Here is a 19,904-nt window from a genome sequence, read left to right as displayed (position 1 = left end):
AAAAGACTGTAAAAGAGTTCACTCAAAAAAAAATGAGGTGTTGTGCCTAAAGCTAACATGGAGCTTCTTGGTAATACTGGAGGAAGCTGAGGTCAGGAAGATCAGAGTGGCACCGATGTTGCAAAGTTAAAGTGACAGGTGACTTCAACCTTCTTGCTTTCCTTCTTGTAGAAGAGGTCAAATCAAGAAGCTATAAAAGAGGTGTTGCATCAAGGTGCTGGTGGAAGAGAAGGTATTATCGGGAAATTCTGGAGTTCAATCCAGACAAATGTGAGGTGATGCATTTAGGCAAATCTAATTCTAGAGCGAATTATACTGTAAAAGGAAGAGCCTTGGGAAAAGTTGGTGAACAGAGAGATCTGGGAGTGCAGGCACATTGTACCCTGAAGGTTGCTGCACAGGTGGATAGAGTGGTCAAGAAGAGCATAGCGGCAGGTACAAATCACTATAAATGCCGGAGGGAACATCACAGAAGCGCTTCACAGGAGGCTCCCAAGCACTGAGGATGTCACCTAGACAGGGGACGAAACGTCTGCAACACAAATTCCCAGCTCGGCGAACAGAATTACCACCACTGTCTTTAAAAGTTATGGCTGTTCTTTTTCTACCCTCTTGCCATGCCAGGATGTACTTATTTGATTCCTTGACTAGAGACCATCTCTCTCTCTCACCTTGCTAGCTTACAAAATCAATCAACTTTTTCTCTATGCTGATAAGATAGAACCTCTGTCAATCTGCAAAATTCATTCCCAAGGGAAGACCTATGAAAAATGGTTTCCTCTATCCACCTCCCTATGGCAAAATGCGTTAACCTTGTGTACTGATTGGACCCATGGCCAAGCAGAGCTCATTGGCTATGAATTCTTGTTTGGGGTTGTTGCCTGGGCCAATCAGGGATCCCTGGCTGACACGAGTTTCAGAAGTCTCCTCAGTCTCAGGATGGCTTTGAGCTGGCTGATCAGACCACATGTACAGTGCACGTGTAAAGAAAGGGTGACTTGGTGATGGGATACTGGCCTTTGTGCAGTTATTTCACCTTGTATCCAGATAGAAATGCTTTCCTTTATTCCAAATCTTTCATTTGTTAGAAATAAATTTACAGCTCACCCGCTTATAGCCTGATACCCTCAGAGTCTCCTCATTGTGAACTCAGAGACTCAGAGCAATCAACAAGTACAAATAGTTTAGCCTTTCCTCTCAGTAAAATAATCTATGCCTTCCTTTTATCTCTAACAATCAAACTACCCAGGTTTGCAGTTCTGAAGAACTGTCTCTGCAGTTGAACCATTAACTTGCTTTTTTTCTCTCCACACACGCTGCAAGTCCTGCTGTGTTTCAACAGCAGTATTTGTTTGTGTTTGTTTACCCAGGTTTACTGTCAGGCAATAGTCAAAACAGGTTAGGTGACCCCATTCATTTATCCTAATTTTAAAGTTTTAGTCCCAAAATACTTATAAGCATCGTAATTGTAACATCTCCGCCTAGAGATTGAAGAGTTATCACAATGTTAACGACTTTTCATAGACATTATCCAAAAATATACTTTAACAACAAACTTGCAATTAAAATGCTATATACAGTACAAATAACATTCCCCAAAACATGCTGCCGCATTGTCCATTAAGTAGCCCATCCCTGAAAGTTCATGATGTTTAACCTATATCAATTAAGGACATGGAACAATTCAGGTTTAAAATAATTTTCACAGCAAATTTTATCTCTCAAATAATGGGGAAAATTTGCTTTGTTGCTGGTAGCTCCTTTCTCAAGATGATGGATGTCTATTTTGCTTCCAAGTCCTTGGTTAAAAAATTACACAATTGATTTAGTCTGCAAGTTTTGTCAAGAATAATATTGATATTCCCTCTGGTATTTGAATACCAGTAAATGCAGATTATAGACTAGAATAAATTGTGCCATAGTGCTGTTTAGCCTCTAGATTCAGTTTTCTTTTGTTTTCTCTTAAAATGAAACTGTAAAGCATTTGAACTAAATTTTAACATTTGATCTTAATTTTCTTTCATGTCTGCAGGATTTTCTAACGTCTAAGTTCACAAAAAAATGTTGCAGTCAGGCAACTAGCTCAGTTGTCTTTCCCTTGTTTAAAATTGGTATTATGGTTCTCCTTTGTTGCTTTACTAACCTTGTTGGGATTATATTTAAATTCCAACAAAATAATATTGATATTCTTTTTAATTAGCCTGAGCTGCAAACAAGTCTTTTTGCTTCAAAGGACTGTATATCTTTGGTTGCCCATCGGACTGGAGCATTTACAATTTTCTATTTTAACACCTGTGGCTTCGGATCTACAGGCAAGTTCAGAGCAGACATATTCAACCTGTTGATATTTTACTTACTGCCAGACTGAGATTTCAAGCATTCTCTCCTCCCTGAAGTGTGAGCTTTTGACTCTCTGGCCACATCTTGGTTGAAACACCACGTTCTCCAGGAGGATTCCAAATAGTACATGATTCTACCACCACATTGTTAATTTCAGTAGACTTGCCCCAGGAGTGTGCAGCACTTTATCCGGCATAACTTCATACCCTAATATGAATTTAACATAGTTAATAGCAACTTTAACATTAATCCTAAAGTAGCAGGCTCATTGGCTAAAGTATGGGTTAAATTCACTCTACATGGCAAACCATTTCCATTAATACCCCAAGATCAAAGGATTTCTATTTAAGGATCTCTCTGGAGGAAAGACCACATGGTTTTCAAGCATCAAAACTTTGAGTTAAACCTGAATTCCTGAGAGTAATAATACTTGTTGGTCTATTATCAGCCAAATATGGAATTACCTCATCCTAATCCTCATGTACAAAACTCCAATAATTTCTTATTTCCCAATTTATAACTGCTGCAGCTACATTAGATCAGGTCAGTTTTTCATCAGCTCCACATATAGGTGCTGCACAGCATTTTCAGGTGAAAAAAATAGGCATACTCAGAAGATCCACTGGTATTCATCTTAACTTCCAACAACCTGCTTTTACATGGCTTGGCTTTGAAAATAAAACCAAATTGATCTCATTGAATCCTCCTAATTCTCCTACTGTCTCTTTTGGAACTTCAAGGAGAATCTGTCCTTATATATGCCCATCCTTCTCATTGTCATCAGACCTCCTGTTCATTGTTAACATTGTTTTCTCTTTTCTCCTTTTGTCAGAGTGAGTAAAGCAAGGTTTGTTGTGACCTATGAGTTGAATGAGTAATTAACTCACATCAGCTAAAATTGCAACATCAATTGTTTTGGAAATGTTCCCATCTTTTAGGTTAGACCTAATTCTTAAGGAAATGCCATTTCTAAAATTCTTCTAATAACAGAAGCCTTATAAGATTTACAAAATGTTTCTTCAATTTCATTGACTTATGCCATCAATCAAAGACCATCTCTGTGACTCCAGACAATTCACAAAAGTCTGATTTTGCCCCTTCATCAAGTTTCTATATTACATTGATGACCTTTCAGGACCAGCTCAGAGGCGGTGAGCTCAGCAGTTTTAATTGTATCATAACCTGTAGATATAATCTGACAAGTCTGAAGAAGCCTCCGATAGTTTTTAATTACATTGTGAAAAAAATTGCCTAAATTTTTTTGCAACAATTGGAACCTTACAGCATTTTGTCAAATAAAACAAAATAAATTGCAACTCCCACCTTATTGGATTTCAGCATTAGGCAAATATTGCTCACCAAATTAAAAGCACGAGTTAAATCTGATCCTCGTCAAATTTATCTATTACTTCCTGTTCACATTAATAAAAACCTTTTAATTTACTTCAAATGTCCTGGCTTCCCTTTATCATTGAAATTGTTTCCTTTCTTTTTCTTTAACTTCCTTTTCAAGTTCAAAATTTTTCGTTTATTTCCAAGTTGCTCAATTAGCAACTGAATCCAAGCAAACTGAACTTGCGTTGTGTCTGGGTTAAGGATTTTATTCCTGACATTGAGCAAAACCTTAACAACCTCTGCTCGTATGGCACCACTTTTCAAATCATTATTGAACTATTCTGCCACTGCTTTCAAATTAACCTTTGGTAACTGTTACAAAGGTGCTGAAATACAATTCCTCTCAAGGAACGCTTCAGCAATAGACATCACCATATTTAGCTTTCCAACAAAGTTTGTTCATTTAGCAAATCCCAAGGTATCCATTTCAGCATTTGAGATCCCACAAAAAGGTCTCCAATTTTGCAGTGATTTGCATAAACATAGATTACACTTGGAAAGAAATTTGAACTTAGTTGATACCTGAAAGAAGACCACAGAAAGATTTCAATATTTAAACGTTTTGCTGTATCCAGCGACTTTGACTAAATGCTATGCTCTTTTTGCAGGTAACTTGCTCTTTAAATTAGAGAGAGAAAAACAGACCACTTCTATTTCAGCTTGCAATGGATTCACATATCTTCATTTCCACCAGGCATTAACGTTGTGTAACTGTCTCCAGGCAATTTCCTCAATTTTCAGGGGATCTCCAATGTCTACAACCAGGATAAAGCCTGCTTTAATGATTTCATTTACTCTGGCCATGTGCAACTGAATTGCCTTAAATTCTTGATGGCTACGCAAAGCACCTCTTTGACTAGAGGGGGTCCAATTCCTATATCCAGCTACGTTAGCTTGCAAAGACCAGCTTATTATTCTCTCTGGTCTGTCTGTGATATTCTCTGGTTTGTAGGGAAGTCTATGACCTGATCTCAGAAAGGGCTTCTGACACTCTCCTCTGTATGGAAACATGAAACATTTAGATAAAAATGCAAAAGAAATTTCATTGATGCTTGCTCCCTTTTAACTTTGAAACAAATGGACAGTTTAATCACAATTTATCAGAATATTTTCAATACTTTTCTAAGACTTCAGGAGGTTAATTCTATTCATTGTAAACTCAGAGACTGCTGCTACTGTGTCCAAGCATAAATACTATGCATCTTCCTTTCACTGAAACAAATAAAAGCTTTCTTTGATCTGTAATGATCAAATCCACCCAAGTCTACTATCAGATAGACTTCAAAACAGGTTACATGAACCTATTCATTTATTCTAAATTTAAAGCTACAGTACCTATATTTTCACCATGACAGAAACAGTGCCTGGCTTAGCTAAAATTGTGCAGTAGCCATTCACCCACAACTCACATTCCTGAACTTTGCATCATCATCACATGGTGGTATGGACGTGGTGAATGGGGATAATATGTAATTGGCTCACAGTCATGGTTCATAGTCAACTGCACATGTTAAGGTGTGACTGCCTTGTTTTGATCTGATTTTCATTAGTGGGATGTCCAAAATATGACTTGTGCACCTTAAGACTTTCAGGAGAAGGTCTAAACATACCAGAGTTCTTTGTAGAAATAAGGGATCCTTTCACAATAAGGGATCCTTTCACAAGGGATCCTTTCACAAGAGCAAATGTGGCCCTTTTGGAGAGGTCAGTTACAGCTTTGTGATTGTTAAAAGTATGAATAAGCACAAAGTAAGTTTATAAATGCATTCTAACTATCAAAGGAGCTAACAAATCATTTATCAAAGGTGTTATTTCAAGTGCTGTTAAGGGAATTGTCCATGGAGGTGTCAAGAAAAGGTTTGGAACTGTAAAGGCATTTAAATCTGCTGCCCTTTAAATATTTGACAAGATATGACTGCAATGTTAGAAAGATGTGCGAAAATGAGACATTTTTATAAATGGTGAATTCATCAGTAGACATCTCAGAAATGTGTTCAACCTCAGCATAGATTCTGAGGTAGGTCCATGGTGGAAACTAGGTGAGTTGACATTGAAAATATAAGGGCAAGGATTGATGGGATGACGGCATGGGCTGACAAGAGTTGACACTAGGTTGGCATAAGAACTGTTACGGATCATGGGGTTGGATAGAGAGAGACACAGGTTGGTATGGAGTGTAAGAGACAATGGAGGTGGGGGAGTTGAGTGAAGAAGAATGGAGAGTGAGGGCAGGAGGATTTTTTTTTAAATATACCTTTGTAACAGCAGAGATGAAGTCTTGAAGCACTGAGGAGGGTCTTTCCAGTAGTTTTGTCTCCACAACTGGCAGCCCCTGTAGATTCACTGAACTCTTCTCGAGATGGACATTCATGACTATTATTACACACTGCAAACCCCCTAACCCCAGACTCCAGGAACCAACATTGGAATATTCAAGGCATTTTTTGTCTGGATCAGGTTTTCAGAACCAGATTTCTGCCCAAATAGATGCTTCTAATTACAATCATGACAGGAGCTGTCAAGGAAAGGTCTGGAACAGTGAAGGCATTTAAATCTCTTGCCCTTTAAACATTTGTAAAGACCTGTCTGCAGTTTTAGAGAGGTGTGATTGATATTTCACTTTGTGTATTCAATTATGTCTAGGGGTAGCAACCTTCTATTATCATGTGTAAAAACTTTGGTCATTCTCCCAAAACACACCAGTCTTATTACCCTCAAATTTATAGCAATGGGTAGAATTAATGTACCAGTGAAAACAATTTTGTTCAAATGAATTGCCGTTTCTACTTGTATGTTCATTCTAAACGTACAGAAACATGGCTCAGGGATTGACAGGACTGGCAGCTGAATGTCCAGGATACAATTACAATAGGAAGGATAGAAAGGGGGGCAAGAGAAAGGGTGAGTGGCATTTTTGATAAGGGATAGCATTACAGCTGTACCGAGGGATGATATTCCTGGGAATACGTCCAGGCAAGTTATTTGGGTGGAACTAAGAAATTAGAAAGGGATGATCACCCTATTGGGATTGTATTATAGATCTTCCAATAGTCAGCGAGGACTTAAGAAACAAAATTGTAAGGAGATCTCAGTTATCTGTAAGAATAATAGGGTGGTTGTGGTAGGGGTTTTGAACTTTCCAAACATAGACTGGGACTGTCATCGTGTTAAGGATTTAAATGGAAAGGAACTTGTAAGTGTGTACAAGAACATTTTCTGATTCAGTATGTGGATGCACCTACTAGAGACAGTGCAAAACTTGACCTACTCTTGGGAAGTAAGGCAGGGCAGGTGACTAAGGTGTCAGTGGGTGAGCACTTTGGAGCCAGTGACAATAATTCTACTGGTTCTAAAATAGTAATAGAAAAGGATAGACAGGATCTAAAAGTTAAAGTTCTAAACTAGCATAAGGCCAGTTTAGATGGTATTAGGCAAGAACTTTCAAAAGTTGGTTGGGTGCAAATGTTCACAGGTAAAGGGACAGCTGGAAATTGGGAAGCCTTCAAAAATGAGATAACGAGAGTCCAGAGACAGTATGTTCCTATTAGGGTGAAAGGCAAGGCTGGTAGGTGTTAGGAATGCTGGATGACTAGATAAATTGAGGTTTTGGTTAAGAAAAAGAAGAAAGCATATTTCAGGGATAGACAGCAGAGATCGAGTAAATCCTTAGAAGATAAAAAGACAGTCGGAGTAAACTTAAGAGGGAAATCAGGTGGGCAAAAAGGGGACATGAGATGGTTTGGTAAATGGGGTTAAGGAGAATCCAAAACATTTTTACAAATACATTAAAGACAAATGGATGACTAGGGAGAGAATAGGACCACTCAAAGATCAGCAAGGAAGCCTATGTGTGAAGCACAGGAAATGCGGGAGATACTAATTGAGTATTTTGCATTTGGGTTTACTGTGGAGAAGGACATGGAAGGTACAGAATGTAGGGAAATAGATGGTGACATCTTGAAAAATGTTCATATTACAGAGGAGGAGTGTTGGATGTTTTAAAACACATAAAGATGAATAAATCCCCAGGACCATAGGACTCTGTGGGAAACTAGGGAAGTGATTGCTGGGCCTCTTGCTGAGATATTTGGATCATTGATAGTCACAGGTGAGGTGCCAGAAAACTGGAGGTTGGCTAACATGGTGCCACCAGTTAAGAAAGGTGGTAAGGAAAAACCAGGGAACTATAGACCAGTGAGCCTGACATCAGTGGTGGGCAAGTTGTTGGAGAGAATCGTGAGGGACAGGACTTACCTGTATTTAGAAAGGCAAGGATTGATTAGGGATAGTCAACATAGCTTTGTGCATGGGAAAGCATGTCTCATTAACTTGATTGAGTTATTTCAAGAAGTAACAAAGAGGATTGATGAGGGCAGAGTAGTGAACACGATCTATATGGACTTCAGTAAGGCATTCAACAAGGTTCCTCATGGTAGACTGGTTAGCAAGGTTAGATCACATGGAATACAGGGACAACTAGCCATTTGGATACATAACTGCTCAAAGACTAAAGACAGAGAGTGGTGGTGGAGGTTTGCTTTTCAGACTGATAGCCAGTGACCAGTGGGGTCATTTTATATAAATGATTTGGCTGTGAACATAGGAGGGATAGTTGGTAAGCTTGCAGATGACACCAAAATTGGAGGTGTAGTGGAGAGCGAAGAAGGTTACCTCAGAGTACAATGGGATCATGATCAGATGGGCCAATGGGCTGAGGAGTGGCAGATGGAATTTAATTTAGATAAACGTGAGATGCTGTTTTTTAGAAAGGCAAATCGGGGCAGGACTTATACACTTAATGGTAAGGTCCTGGGGAGTATTGCAGAACAAAGAGACCTTGGAGTGCAGGTTCATAGTTCCTTGAAAGCAGAGTCACAGGTAGATAGGATAGTGAAGAAGGACTTTGTTATGCCTCCCTTTATTGGTCAGAACATTGAGTATAGGAGTTGGGAGGTCGTGTTGAGGACATTGGTTAGGCCACTTTTGGAATATTGTGTGCAATTCTGGTCTCCTTCCTGTCAGAAGGATGTCATGAAACTTGAAAGGGTTCAGAAAAGATTTACAAGGATGTTGCCAGGGTCGGAGGATTTTAGCTATAGGGAGAGGCTGAATCACCTGGGGCTGTTTTCCCTGGAGTGTTGGAGGCTGATGGGTGACCTTATAGAGGTTTATAAAATCATGAGGGGCATGGATAGAATAAATATTCATTATTCATTCACAGGATGAGGGTATCACTGGTTAGGTAGGATTTATTGACGTCCCTAATTGCCCAGAAAGCAGTCATTGCTGCTGGTCTGGAGTCACATGTAAGCCAGACCTGTAAAGGACATTAGTAAACCAGATGGGTTTTTCAAACAATGGATTCATGGTCATCATTAGATTTGTAATTACAGATATTTGTCAAATTCAAATTCCACCATCTATCTTAGGGGGATTTGAACTCAGATCCCCAGAAAGCTATTTGGGTCTATGGATTAACAGTCAAGTAGTAATATCACTAGGCCATCACCTCCCCAAATAGACAAGTTCTTTTCCCTGGGTTGGCCGAGTCCAAAACTAAAGCACATAATTTAGGGTGAGAGGACAAAGACTTAAAAAGGTCCTTTTATCAGTTCACTCCTCATCCTCCAACCCTCCAGGGAAAACAACCCCAGCCTAGTCAGCCTCTCCCTCTAGCTAAAACCCTCTCACAGTAAACCTATGCCCTCTAGTTTTGGACTCCCCATCCTGGGGAAAAGACTTTGACTGTTCACCTTATCTATGGCCCTCATGATTGTATTAACTTCTATAAGTTTACTCCTCATCCTCTGACAGTCCAGGGAAAACAGCCCCAGCCTATTCAGCCTCTCCTTAAAGGTCCAGCCCTCCAACCCTGGCAATATACTGGTAAATTTTCTGGCCTCTCGAAATGGAATTAGTTGAATTGGTCTTGCAATGAGCTGGGATGGACATGATGGGCTGAATGGCCTTTTCTCTGGTATAGCCATTCAAAGGTGTTGTAGTTATATAACACTGAGTTCAACAAATTCAAATTATCAACTCAGTTTTGGACAGCAGTTATTTGTAATGCTTCAGCTATTGCTATGAGTTGTTCTTCTGTACTTATCTTTTACTTCTTTCCTCATCTCATTACCAACCTATCAGCCAACATCTCAAAGCTCCTCTGCCCTCTACCTGAGCAGAAACATTTTCTTTTGTACTTTCCTTTCTTAATGCTTCCTCCCAGCACTATTTTGCCAATAATCAGCTGTTAGATATCTAATATCTTCTGATTCTGATCTCAAAATACATTTGGACAGGTACATGAATGGAAAGTTTAGAGGGACATGGGCCAAATGCAGGGGAGTGGGATTAGTTCATTTTGAGAAACATGGTTGGCATGATGAATTGGATCAAAGGGTCTGTTTCTGTGCTGCATGAACCTATGGCTCTATGACTACCAACCTGAAACATTAACTTTGCTTCTGTCTTTATAGATGTTGCCAGACTTGCTGAATACTTCTATCATTCTCTGTTTTTGCAACATATTTCCAGCATCTGTAACATTTTACTTTTGTTATAACTGGATAGAGAGATGGAGCAGGTAAAAAGGGCAAGGTGAGAGCTTAACGTTATCTTAATATAGAGTTATTGAGTCATCAAGAAGCACAGAAACAGACCCTTCAGTCCAACTTGTCAATGCCGACCAAATATCTTTAATTAATCTAGTCGCATTTGCCAGCACTTGGCCAATATTCCTCTAAACCCTTCCTATTCATGTATCTATCCGGATGTCTATTAACTGTTGTAATTGTACCAGCCTCCACCATTTCCTCTGGCAGCCCATTCCATATAAGATTTACTAGCATGTTGCCAGAGTTGGAAGGCTGGACCTATAGGGAGAGGCCAAGTAGGCTGGGGCTGTTTTCCCTGCAGCGTCAGAGGATGAGGAGTGAACATATAGAAGTTTATAAAATCATAGATAGGGTGAACAGCCAAAACCTTTTCCCCAGGGTGGGGGAGTTCAACACTAGAGAGCATAGGTTTAAGGTGAGAGAGGAGAGATTTAAAAGGGATGTAAGGGCAACTTTTTCACGCAGAGAGTGGTCCGTGTATGAAATGAGCTGCCAGAGGAAGTGGTGGAGACTGGTACAATTACAACATTAAAAGCTATCTGGATGGGCATATGTTTAGGAAGAATTTAGAGGGATATGTGCCAAATGCTGGCAAATGGGGCTAGATATACTTTAAGGCATCTGGTTGGCATGGATGAGTTCAGCCAAGGGTCTGTTTCCATGCTGTACATCTCTATCACTCTGCAACCCTAAGTGCTTCATTGAAAGATGAGGTGATTTTCTTCATTGACCATTGGAATGGTGTAGAAGGTTGAGGAGAGAGAAAGTTCAGAGTCTGAGAGAACTGAAGTAACAAGATTTGGAGATGCTGGTGTTGGACTGGGGTGTACAAGGTTAAAAATCACACAACAACAGGTTATAGTCCAACAGGTTTATTGGGAAGCACTGGCTTTCGAAGCACTGCTCCTTCATCAGGTGCTTGTGGAGTGTAAGATCATACGACACAGAATTTATAGCAAAAGTTTACAGCGAAATGTAACTGAAATTATATATTGAAAAAGATCTGGATTGTTTGTTAAGTCTCTCATCTTTAAAATGTGCATGTTGGTTTCAGTTCTTTCATATGTATACCACAGAACTTTTTTAAAGTTACATTCTCAAGTGAACTTTAACAATTGGTGTCATGTCGGCCCAGATAATGCATTGAAGGTGTGGGGTGCCCTGTGTGAGGCTGTCTGTGCCGCAATGTTCAGGCTGATTCTAAAGTAAACAAAATGATTCACAGAATCTTACATGGATTCATGCAGTTTTTGAACAAAATAAAATGTAATTCTGCAAGTACAAATTCACCCGTATGAGCGTATGAGAGAGAGAGCTTGTGTGTGAGATATGGTCTGTGTGTGTTTGTATTGGTCTGTAGGAGTGTGTGTGTCTGCAGGAGTGTGTGTGTATCTGTAGGAGTGTGTATGTGTCGGAATGTGTGTGTTTCTGTCTATGTGTTTCTGTCTGTCTATGTGTGTGCGTCTGTCCGTGTGTGTGTCTGTGTCTGTGTGTCTGTGTTTGTCTGTCCGTGTGTGTGTCTGTATGTCTGTGTCCGTGTGTGTGTGTGTGTGTGTGTCCCCGTGTGCGTGTATGTGAGTTTAGTGCAGTGGGGTCACCCGTAGTGTGACATGAATCCAAGGGTACCCACGGGGATGTCCTCAACCGGGACCTTGGGTTCATGTCACACTACAGGTGACCCCATAGCAATACACACACACACACAGACTGACGCACACACACAGACAGATGCACACTCACATATAGACAGACAACCACACACACACACAGACTCGTAAAGACCCATACACTCACGCAGACCCTCTTTCGTACACAAGCTCTCTCTCTCATACGCTCACACATACACTCCTGCACTCATACACGCACCATCTCACAGACTTATACCCCTTTACACTCACACTCACACATACGCACACTCTCTCACAGATACTCATAAACCCCACACCCCCATCCCCACACACGCACACCCACATGCACACACACACACACACACACACACATATAAGTTTGAACATTGTGGCACAGGCAGCCTCACACCTTCAATGCATTATCTGGGCCAACATGACTCCAATTGTTAAAGTTCACTTGCAAATGTAACTTTAAAAATGTTCTGTGATTTACATTTGAAAGAACTGAAACCAACATGTTCATTCTAGAAGATGAGAGACTTAACAAACAATCCAGATCTTTTTTAATAGATAATTTCAGTTACATCACACTATAAACTTTTGCTGTAAATTCTGTGTCTTATGATCTTATACTCCACAATCACCTGACGAAGGAGCAGCGCTCCGAAAGCTAGTGCTTCCAAATAAACCTGTTGGACTATAACCTGATCTTGTGTGATTTTTAACTTTGAAATAACAAGTGTCTAGAATCAGGATTGTGTTTACCAACTGAACAATGATGTGCTTCAAAATGGTCATCCAGTCTTCATTTGTTTTTCCCACTATAATGGGCAACCCACCAAAAGAGGCAAATATGGTATGCTGAACTGTAAGAATCTCTGTTTCACCTGGAAGAAGTATTTGGGACATGGGCAGTGAGAAAGGAGGGTGTGAAAGTACAGTTTTTATTTGTCTTGCGTTTGCATGGGTGTATCTATCTAGTTACTTCTTCTCTCTATCTCAGTCTCCCTTTCTCTCTCCTGCTCTTCCATCCCCTTTCTATCTCTTCCATAGATTTTATTTTACAGACAAAGAAAATGCTTGGAGCCACAAGTTTGATTGTCATTGCCCAATAATCTTAGAATACGCCTCGTATCCCAACTGACTGCATTAAATCCACCCGCGCATTTTTCGATTGAATAAACCTGGCCGACATCTAACATTGCATGTGTAGAGCTGGCTAGCATCACAGAATCATAGAAGTGTTATGGTACAGAAGGGGGTCATTTCTACCTACTCCCAATTTCCTGCTTTTTTACCACACCCTTGCACATTATTTTTATCTAAGTAATTATCCAATGCTTTCTTGAATGCTTCAATTAAACCCGCCTTCACCACATTTCCACGCAGTGCATCCCATATTCTAACTACTCATCATTTTTTCATATCACAGTTGCTCTCATTTGCTTCTTTTGTAAACCACTTTAAATCTGTCTTGTGTGAATAACATTTCTTTCTGCATTGCATATTAATTCAATTTTATGCCATTAATGAAATTTTGGGGCATTATGTTATTGATGATAGAAACAGAGACCTTTTTTCCCATAAATTGACACAAAAAGTTGCATTTTTGGGAAATATACAGAGTCTCACAATTAGTCACCTGTAAAAACGTTCACAACCAACAATGGGAAAAGATGGATTTTGGTAAGTGAACTATACATAATGTTCATTTGTGTGAGAGAGCTGGTATGAATCATATAGGTTCTTCAGGCACTTAATTCCTGAATACCAACAATTCCAACAGAGGGTGAATTTTGCATTTGGCAGCTGGAAGCCACAATGGGGGAGGGTTCATTTGAAACTCTCTAAATGAATAAACTCTGATGGCCTGCCTTATCTGTAAGTATCTTGCTGTCTTATTGAGCAACTGGGTGAGAGGCCAATTCTCATCCTGCAGGACTCTCCCAACGTTGAAAGAGTAGGTGAACAGATGAGGTAAATTAGGAAGCTTTGATTAACTGATGGTCAAATTTACGTTTTAAAGACCGGTAGATTGCAGGTGGAAACTGATCGAACTGAAGAACTCAATGCTCTTGAAATCTGAAAAAAGAATACTTAGAGGAGGATACTTAGAAATGGCTCTTCAATTGCATACAGGGTAATACAAATACATTAAGGGGCTGACCACATAATAATAAATACTAAGGACACTTTAATATATCTAGGATCATCCCAGCAGCCATCTTCTCCCTGTCAAAACCAAGTTACCCACCCTGTTGGAAATCTTTCTGGTGTAGATTAAGTCCAGAAATGCTGCACAGATACATTCCCAGAAATTAAAATATAAAACTGCATTTTTAACTTATCAAAGGAGGATTGTTTAATTTCCAGCCTTGTGAGCTTTTGGCACTCTTGCAAAGTGTTAAATGTGATAACAGCAAACAGCCTTACCACCAACTGTTAGTAACAGTGACACATTCTGCAATTCAGTTTCTTCCTGATTCAAAACCTTGTTGTATTTACAGTGACAATGAGTCACACAGTACAAGATACAGATGAGCTCTGTGAGAAATTATGTTTTTTTGTCATGCAATAGACTGGAAATTGAGTACAATATTAAAAATGCATTCAACCTACACCTAAAATATGTACAAAACTAACGTTCACAATAGCAAGTCTTTCTTTCAATACAGGTGCAAAAAAATGTTTTCATGCATTTAATAAGACCTAACTTGTATCCAATTTTAATGCAGCATAAACAAATTATTTGGTTTAATTTGAGAATACAGAGTAGCAAGTCTAATGACATCTAAGTTTCCGCTAAATGTGTTTTTTTTATTTTCCTAGCATGTAACTATTTAAACTCTGTGCTGTGGAGAAAAACCTCATTAGCCATTCTGTAAATTTGCCCAGAAGTGATTAACCTGGAACTTTCCTCTCCTGTAACTGCAATGCAATGCGAATTTTTATCAATGTCTCAGACACTGATGTAGTAAAATATGGAGGAACGCTGCAAAAAGATTGATATCATATCTAACATTATATACAGAGTTGAAGAGTGTGGTGCTGGAAAAGCACAGAAGGTCAGGCAGCATCCAAGGAGCAGGAGAATTGAAGTTTTGGGCATAAGCGCTTCTTCAGGAATTAGGTTTGTGTGCCAAGGGGCTGAGAGATAAATGGGAAGAGGGTGGGGCTGGGGGAAAGTAGATGAGAATGTGATAGTTGATGAAGGTGGGGGTAGGTCAAAGAGGAGGGTGGAGCAGTTAGGTGGGAAGGAAGATGGGCTGGTCTGCAGTCCTCACTTTCTCCTCTAAACTTATATACAGTCCATTCCTCTTTATTGAAATTATCTGTTAATTCAAATGTGAGGGCTGAAAAAAACTGGCTGCTGGACGCCATGGCACTGAGACCAAGTGTCCTTTTGTTGGGATCTCCCAAGGTTCACTGGACCTGAAACGTTAACTCTGCTGAGCTTTTCTGGCAATTTCTGTTTTTGTTTGCATTTGGGACGAGAACATAGATTACTTAAAAGATCAGACGCTCAATGTACAAATGAAGGAACTTTGAGAACCTTTTGCTGTTACAAATTACCCAGAAGTACTCTGTCATATCACTGGATCTTTCCTGGTGAGCATGTTGATCTACTTGAGAATGTTGTAGCATGCTCACAGGACAAAGGACTGGTGATTTGTCCACACCAGCTATGGAGACAGCACATTATGATGGGTAGGGAGAAGAGTCTGTGGAAGGGCCAAATGACCAAATGAGAGCAGTAGAGCATGAGGCTTGGTGAGATGTGGGCACACCAGCAGCGATGGAGTGAGTGTGAGGTAGTGGAGGGAGAATGATGGCACTTCTGCACAGGAGCTCCAGGTCCCTCCTTGCAAATTGGGGTAATTTTTCCTTCTCTGCCATGTCTAGAGCAAATGCCAAGAACCATGCAGGACAGCTCCAGACTGGTAGTGCTTTTCCAGGTGCACGACTGTCTTTCAAAGGTGGCACAGGTACATGCAATGTCACTTTTTCAGTGAATATCTGACAATAGGCTAATTGGTAAGATAGAATTTGACTTGAGGGATGTCATTGCGCTAGGCGAGTAATTAATAAGGGGATTAGATTAGATTACTTACAGTGTGGAAACAGGCCCTTCGGCCCAACAAGTCCTCACCGCCCCGCCGAAGCACAACCCACCCATACCCCTACATTTACCCCTTACCTAACACTACGGGCAATTTAGCATGGCCAATTCACCTGACCTGCACATCTTTGGACTGCGGGAGGAAACCGGAGCACCCGGAGGAAACCCACGCAGACACGGGGAGAACGTGCAAACTCCACACAGTCAGTCGCCTGAGGCGGGAATTGAACCCGGGTCTCTGGCGCTGTGAGGCAGCAGTGCTAACCACTGTGCCACCGTGCCGCCCACCACGGCGGCACGGTAAGATACAGCAGGAAATCTTCCTGGGCTGTTAAGTGAGAACACTTCCAAAAAGAAACTTGACATAATTCACACTTGGCCAAAAAGAAAAGTAAGATTCTGCCCAACATCCCGTTGTCTGCACCCATCAATGTTCTTTTGTAAGCTTCCCTAGTGAGAATTTTATCTAAATCTTCTGCACCAGAAGTTATCTGCAACACCTCCCTCCAATGACGTGACAAAAAAGCCATTCTTTCAGTCTTGGCTGTTTGCACTCCACCTTATCTTGCATGTAGAACATACAACACTACGGACACTCCAAATAAACTGTTGCAGGTACAGTTATTTGACTAACTGAGACCTGTTTTGCCTCTTTGGCAAAAAGAAGCAAAATCCCTTTCTCAACGTGACCTCACCTTGAGGCTAATGATCTGCCATGACTCCTCAGTGGGAATTTCAAAAGCTGGGAGAGCATGGTACAAGCAGTGGACTAACAAGATCAGATTGGAATGCAGCCAGCAATGAGAAGGGGTCTGAGTTTGTGCTTTTTCCCTTTGACTTCTGGAGGACATGGGCAAAGGAAAGTAATTTTAGAGAGCTTTTCACAACAACCAAACATCTCGAGGCATTTTACAGCCAATGATTTTGTTTTTAAATTGTAGCTATTGTTGTAAGGCAAGAAATATAACAGGCATATTTGCATAATGCCAACTCCCAACAATAGCAATGACCAGAGAAAGCACCAGAATCTCTGTTTCAAAGTAGCACCCACCATGATTGCCTATATCTACCCAAAACAGGCCTCAGTTAAAATCGTATCCAAAGAACTGTGGCTGCAACAGTGCAGCACTCCCTCAGTACTGCACTCCAATATCACTCTGGGCCTGGAGTGAACTCAAAACCTTGAGATTCAGAGGCAGGAGTGAATACCCACTGACTCAGTGCTGACCCATAAAACGGATCCTTGCTTGGGAGGTGGGAACCCTCAACCCTCAGCCCTGCAGCACCAGCAGCCACTAGGCAGTTAATATCCATCAGAGTTAAAAATCGCACAACAACAGGTTATAGTCCAACAGATTTATTTGGAAGGACTAGCTTTCCAAAAGCTAGTGCTTCCAAATAAACTTATTGGACTGTAACCTGGTGTTGTGCGATCTTCAACTTTGCAACCCTAGTCCAACACCAGCTCCTCTACATCATGAATATCCATCAGGCCTTTCAAATTGATTGAAGATGGGATTTCACTATTTGAGGGGTAGTACCATCTCCAACTTAACTTGCTTGCATCTCTTGTGTACCAGCAGCACCCCTGGTGGCAGTGGTCACTGCTGGGACAGCAGAAAGTTCCTTGAAGAAGAGAATCCAAGACTCTGGAATAACATGAGTCCGGGCATCTTGCCAAGGCCAGGCTGGCATATGTTGGTGAGCGAGGTGAGGGCCGGGGTAGATAGAGCGGGGACGGTGGGCAACACAAAGATGGGAATCATGTTTGAACATCACCAAGAACAAGAAACAGCCTTCCCAGCCCTACTGCTCCCAGATTCACCACCAGATCGCCAACATTTAATGATGGTCTGGACTTCTGGAGCAGATTCTTCTTAAGGCATGAACTGGTGAGCAGGCAAAAGACCTCCTGCCTCTTCCAAGGATGGCCACTTCAATGCAAACCTGAATCAAGCGCTGGTGAGGTCACTGGTGGGCCTTCCCCTGGAATTAAGGCCCAGTGGACGAAGGTCTTGCCTATTGACACTCATTGGCTACACAGAGGCCAGCTGTTCTTCAGCTCAGCAACACCAATGAGAAAATTCTGGCTGCTTTCAGGAACAGAGTCTCAGGATAGGGGAGCCCAAGGCTACAGTGTTAATGTGAAAATCAGACTGAGTAGGAAATGGGCCATGAATGATGGTGAGATTCAGTAGCAATGACATGGGGTAGCTATCTGCAGGCATGCCAGTTGGCAAAGTCCGGTTTCTTCATCAGGTACTGAATGCCTCCGATTGAGGGATCTCACCAACTATACCCTACCTCTCCCCCACCGCTGGAGGCAACAAGCTGATCTCACTTCTGCATGTCACAGCCCTGCCTCCAGCTTAACAAGGGGATGGTTGGGTGATGCCATGATTGGGCATTAATTGGCCATTTAAGGGCCTCCATTGAAGGCATGGCAGTCAAATCATTCATAGGCCTTCCCTTCACCTTGAATCCAATCCCAGTGGAGGGGGGCAGATAGGGGGCTTCAGGTGTGCCACCATTCTGCCAAGTTGCATGCCCATCTCACCATCATGCAAAAGATTCTACCCTTGGAGAGGAAAAGCCCAGCAGTGTTGGGAGGAGGGCTTTAACTGAGCATGAATTTGTACTAACTGACCACTTAAGGACCCCGACAGGCGAGTAGGTCTTCTGAAACTTCTCTTTCGCAGGTAAAATGTCCTCAGGAGTGGGTGAATGATAGGCGCTTCTGTCATTTTACACTCTCTCCACCTACCATAACATCCTTTACTTCCATAAAATTCAAACTGTTACATCATTTTTTATTCCATATGAAGCAAACTATGCAATTTACTCAGGTTGTAAGTGTGCTCGCTGAGCTGGGAGGTTTGTTCTCAGACGTTTGGCCACCATGCTAGGTAACATCATCAGTGGGTCTCCGGCGAAACAATTTTGCTAATTGACTGCCAATTGCCCCTCTCTCCCTGGTGTGCTTGAAAACAACAGAATTTGTAAGGACCAAAAACTAATGAGCAAGTTAATTGTGCTACTCATTTGCAAAAGTAAATGAATAGACAACTGAGTGTGAACTTTTAGAAGCTTACTTTGGGTGCAAAGTTGAGAAGATAATTTTGTGCCCCCTGTTATTAGCTTGAGTGAGATATCTTATCTTAGCAAACAACTTCTTTCCCTGCAATAGGTAAATTCCTGTTCTCCCATTTGCCTTTATGTTTCTTTTAAATAATGACGGCCGTCATACGAGAAGCAGAATCTTGATGTTACCCTAATACTATCATCATTGCCCTGGATATCCTGTTTCACCTTGCTCTGAGTTTAACGTACAGCTCTGCCAGCTCAATGCAAAGTGGTAGCTAACAGATCACCTTCTCAGTAACTATGGGATTGTTGGCAACCTGGGTGCAGTGAATTAAAAACTTTCTTGAACAAAGATGGATGGTGCTGATAAATTGAAAATGTCTGAAAACAGAGAAGAAGTCATTTGTAGAGTTTCACTACAGCAACAACAACCTCCGTTTGTATAGCACCTTCAAAGTAATAAAGTGTCACAAGGTACCTCAAAGATGAGATTGCAAAATTAAGTTTGGCATCTTAAGCCACGTAAGTAGCTATTAGAACAGGTGATCAAAGCTTTGTTCAATGCTGTAGGTTTTGAGGAATTTTAAGAGTGAGGGAGAGAGAAAGGCAAAGAGGCTTAAAGGTTTAGGGAGGGAATTCATATAATCTGAAAAGAACTGAGCTTAGCATCAGTGGGTAGGTGTTGATCTTGTGACTTGAAGGGGGCACCTTTCTTCATGTATA

The sequence above is a fragment of the Chiloscyllium plagiosum genome, unplaced genomic scaffold, assembly GCF_037043375.1.
Source record: "Chiloscyllium plagiosum isolate Xiang-an unplaced genomic scaffold, Cpla_swu_hap1 HiC_scaffold_18, whole genome shotgun sequence".
Classification (NCBI taxonomy): Eukaryota; Metazoa; Chordata; class Chondrichthyes; order Orectolobiformes; family Hemiscylliidae; genus Chiloscyllium; species Chiloscyllium plagiosum.
The sequence above is the reverse complement of the archived record's forward strand: the minus strand, read 5'-3'. Positions refer to the sequence as shown.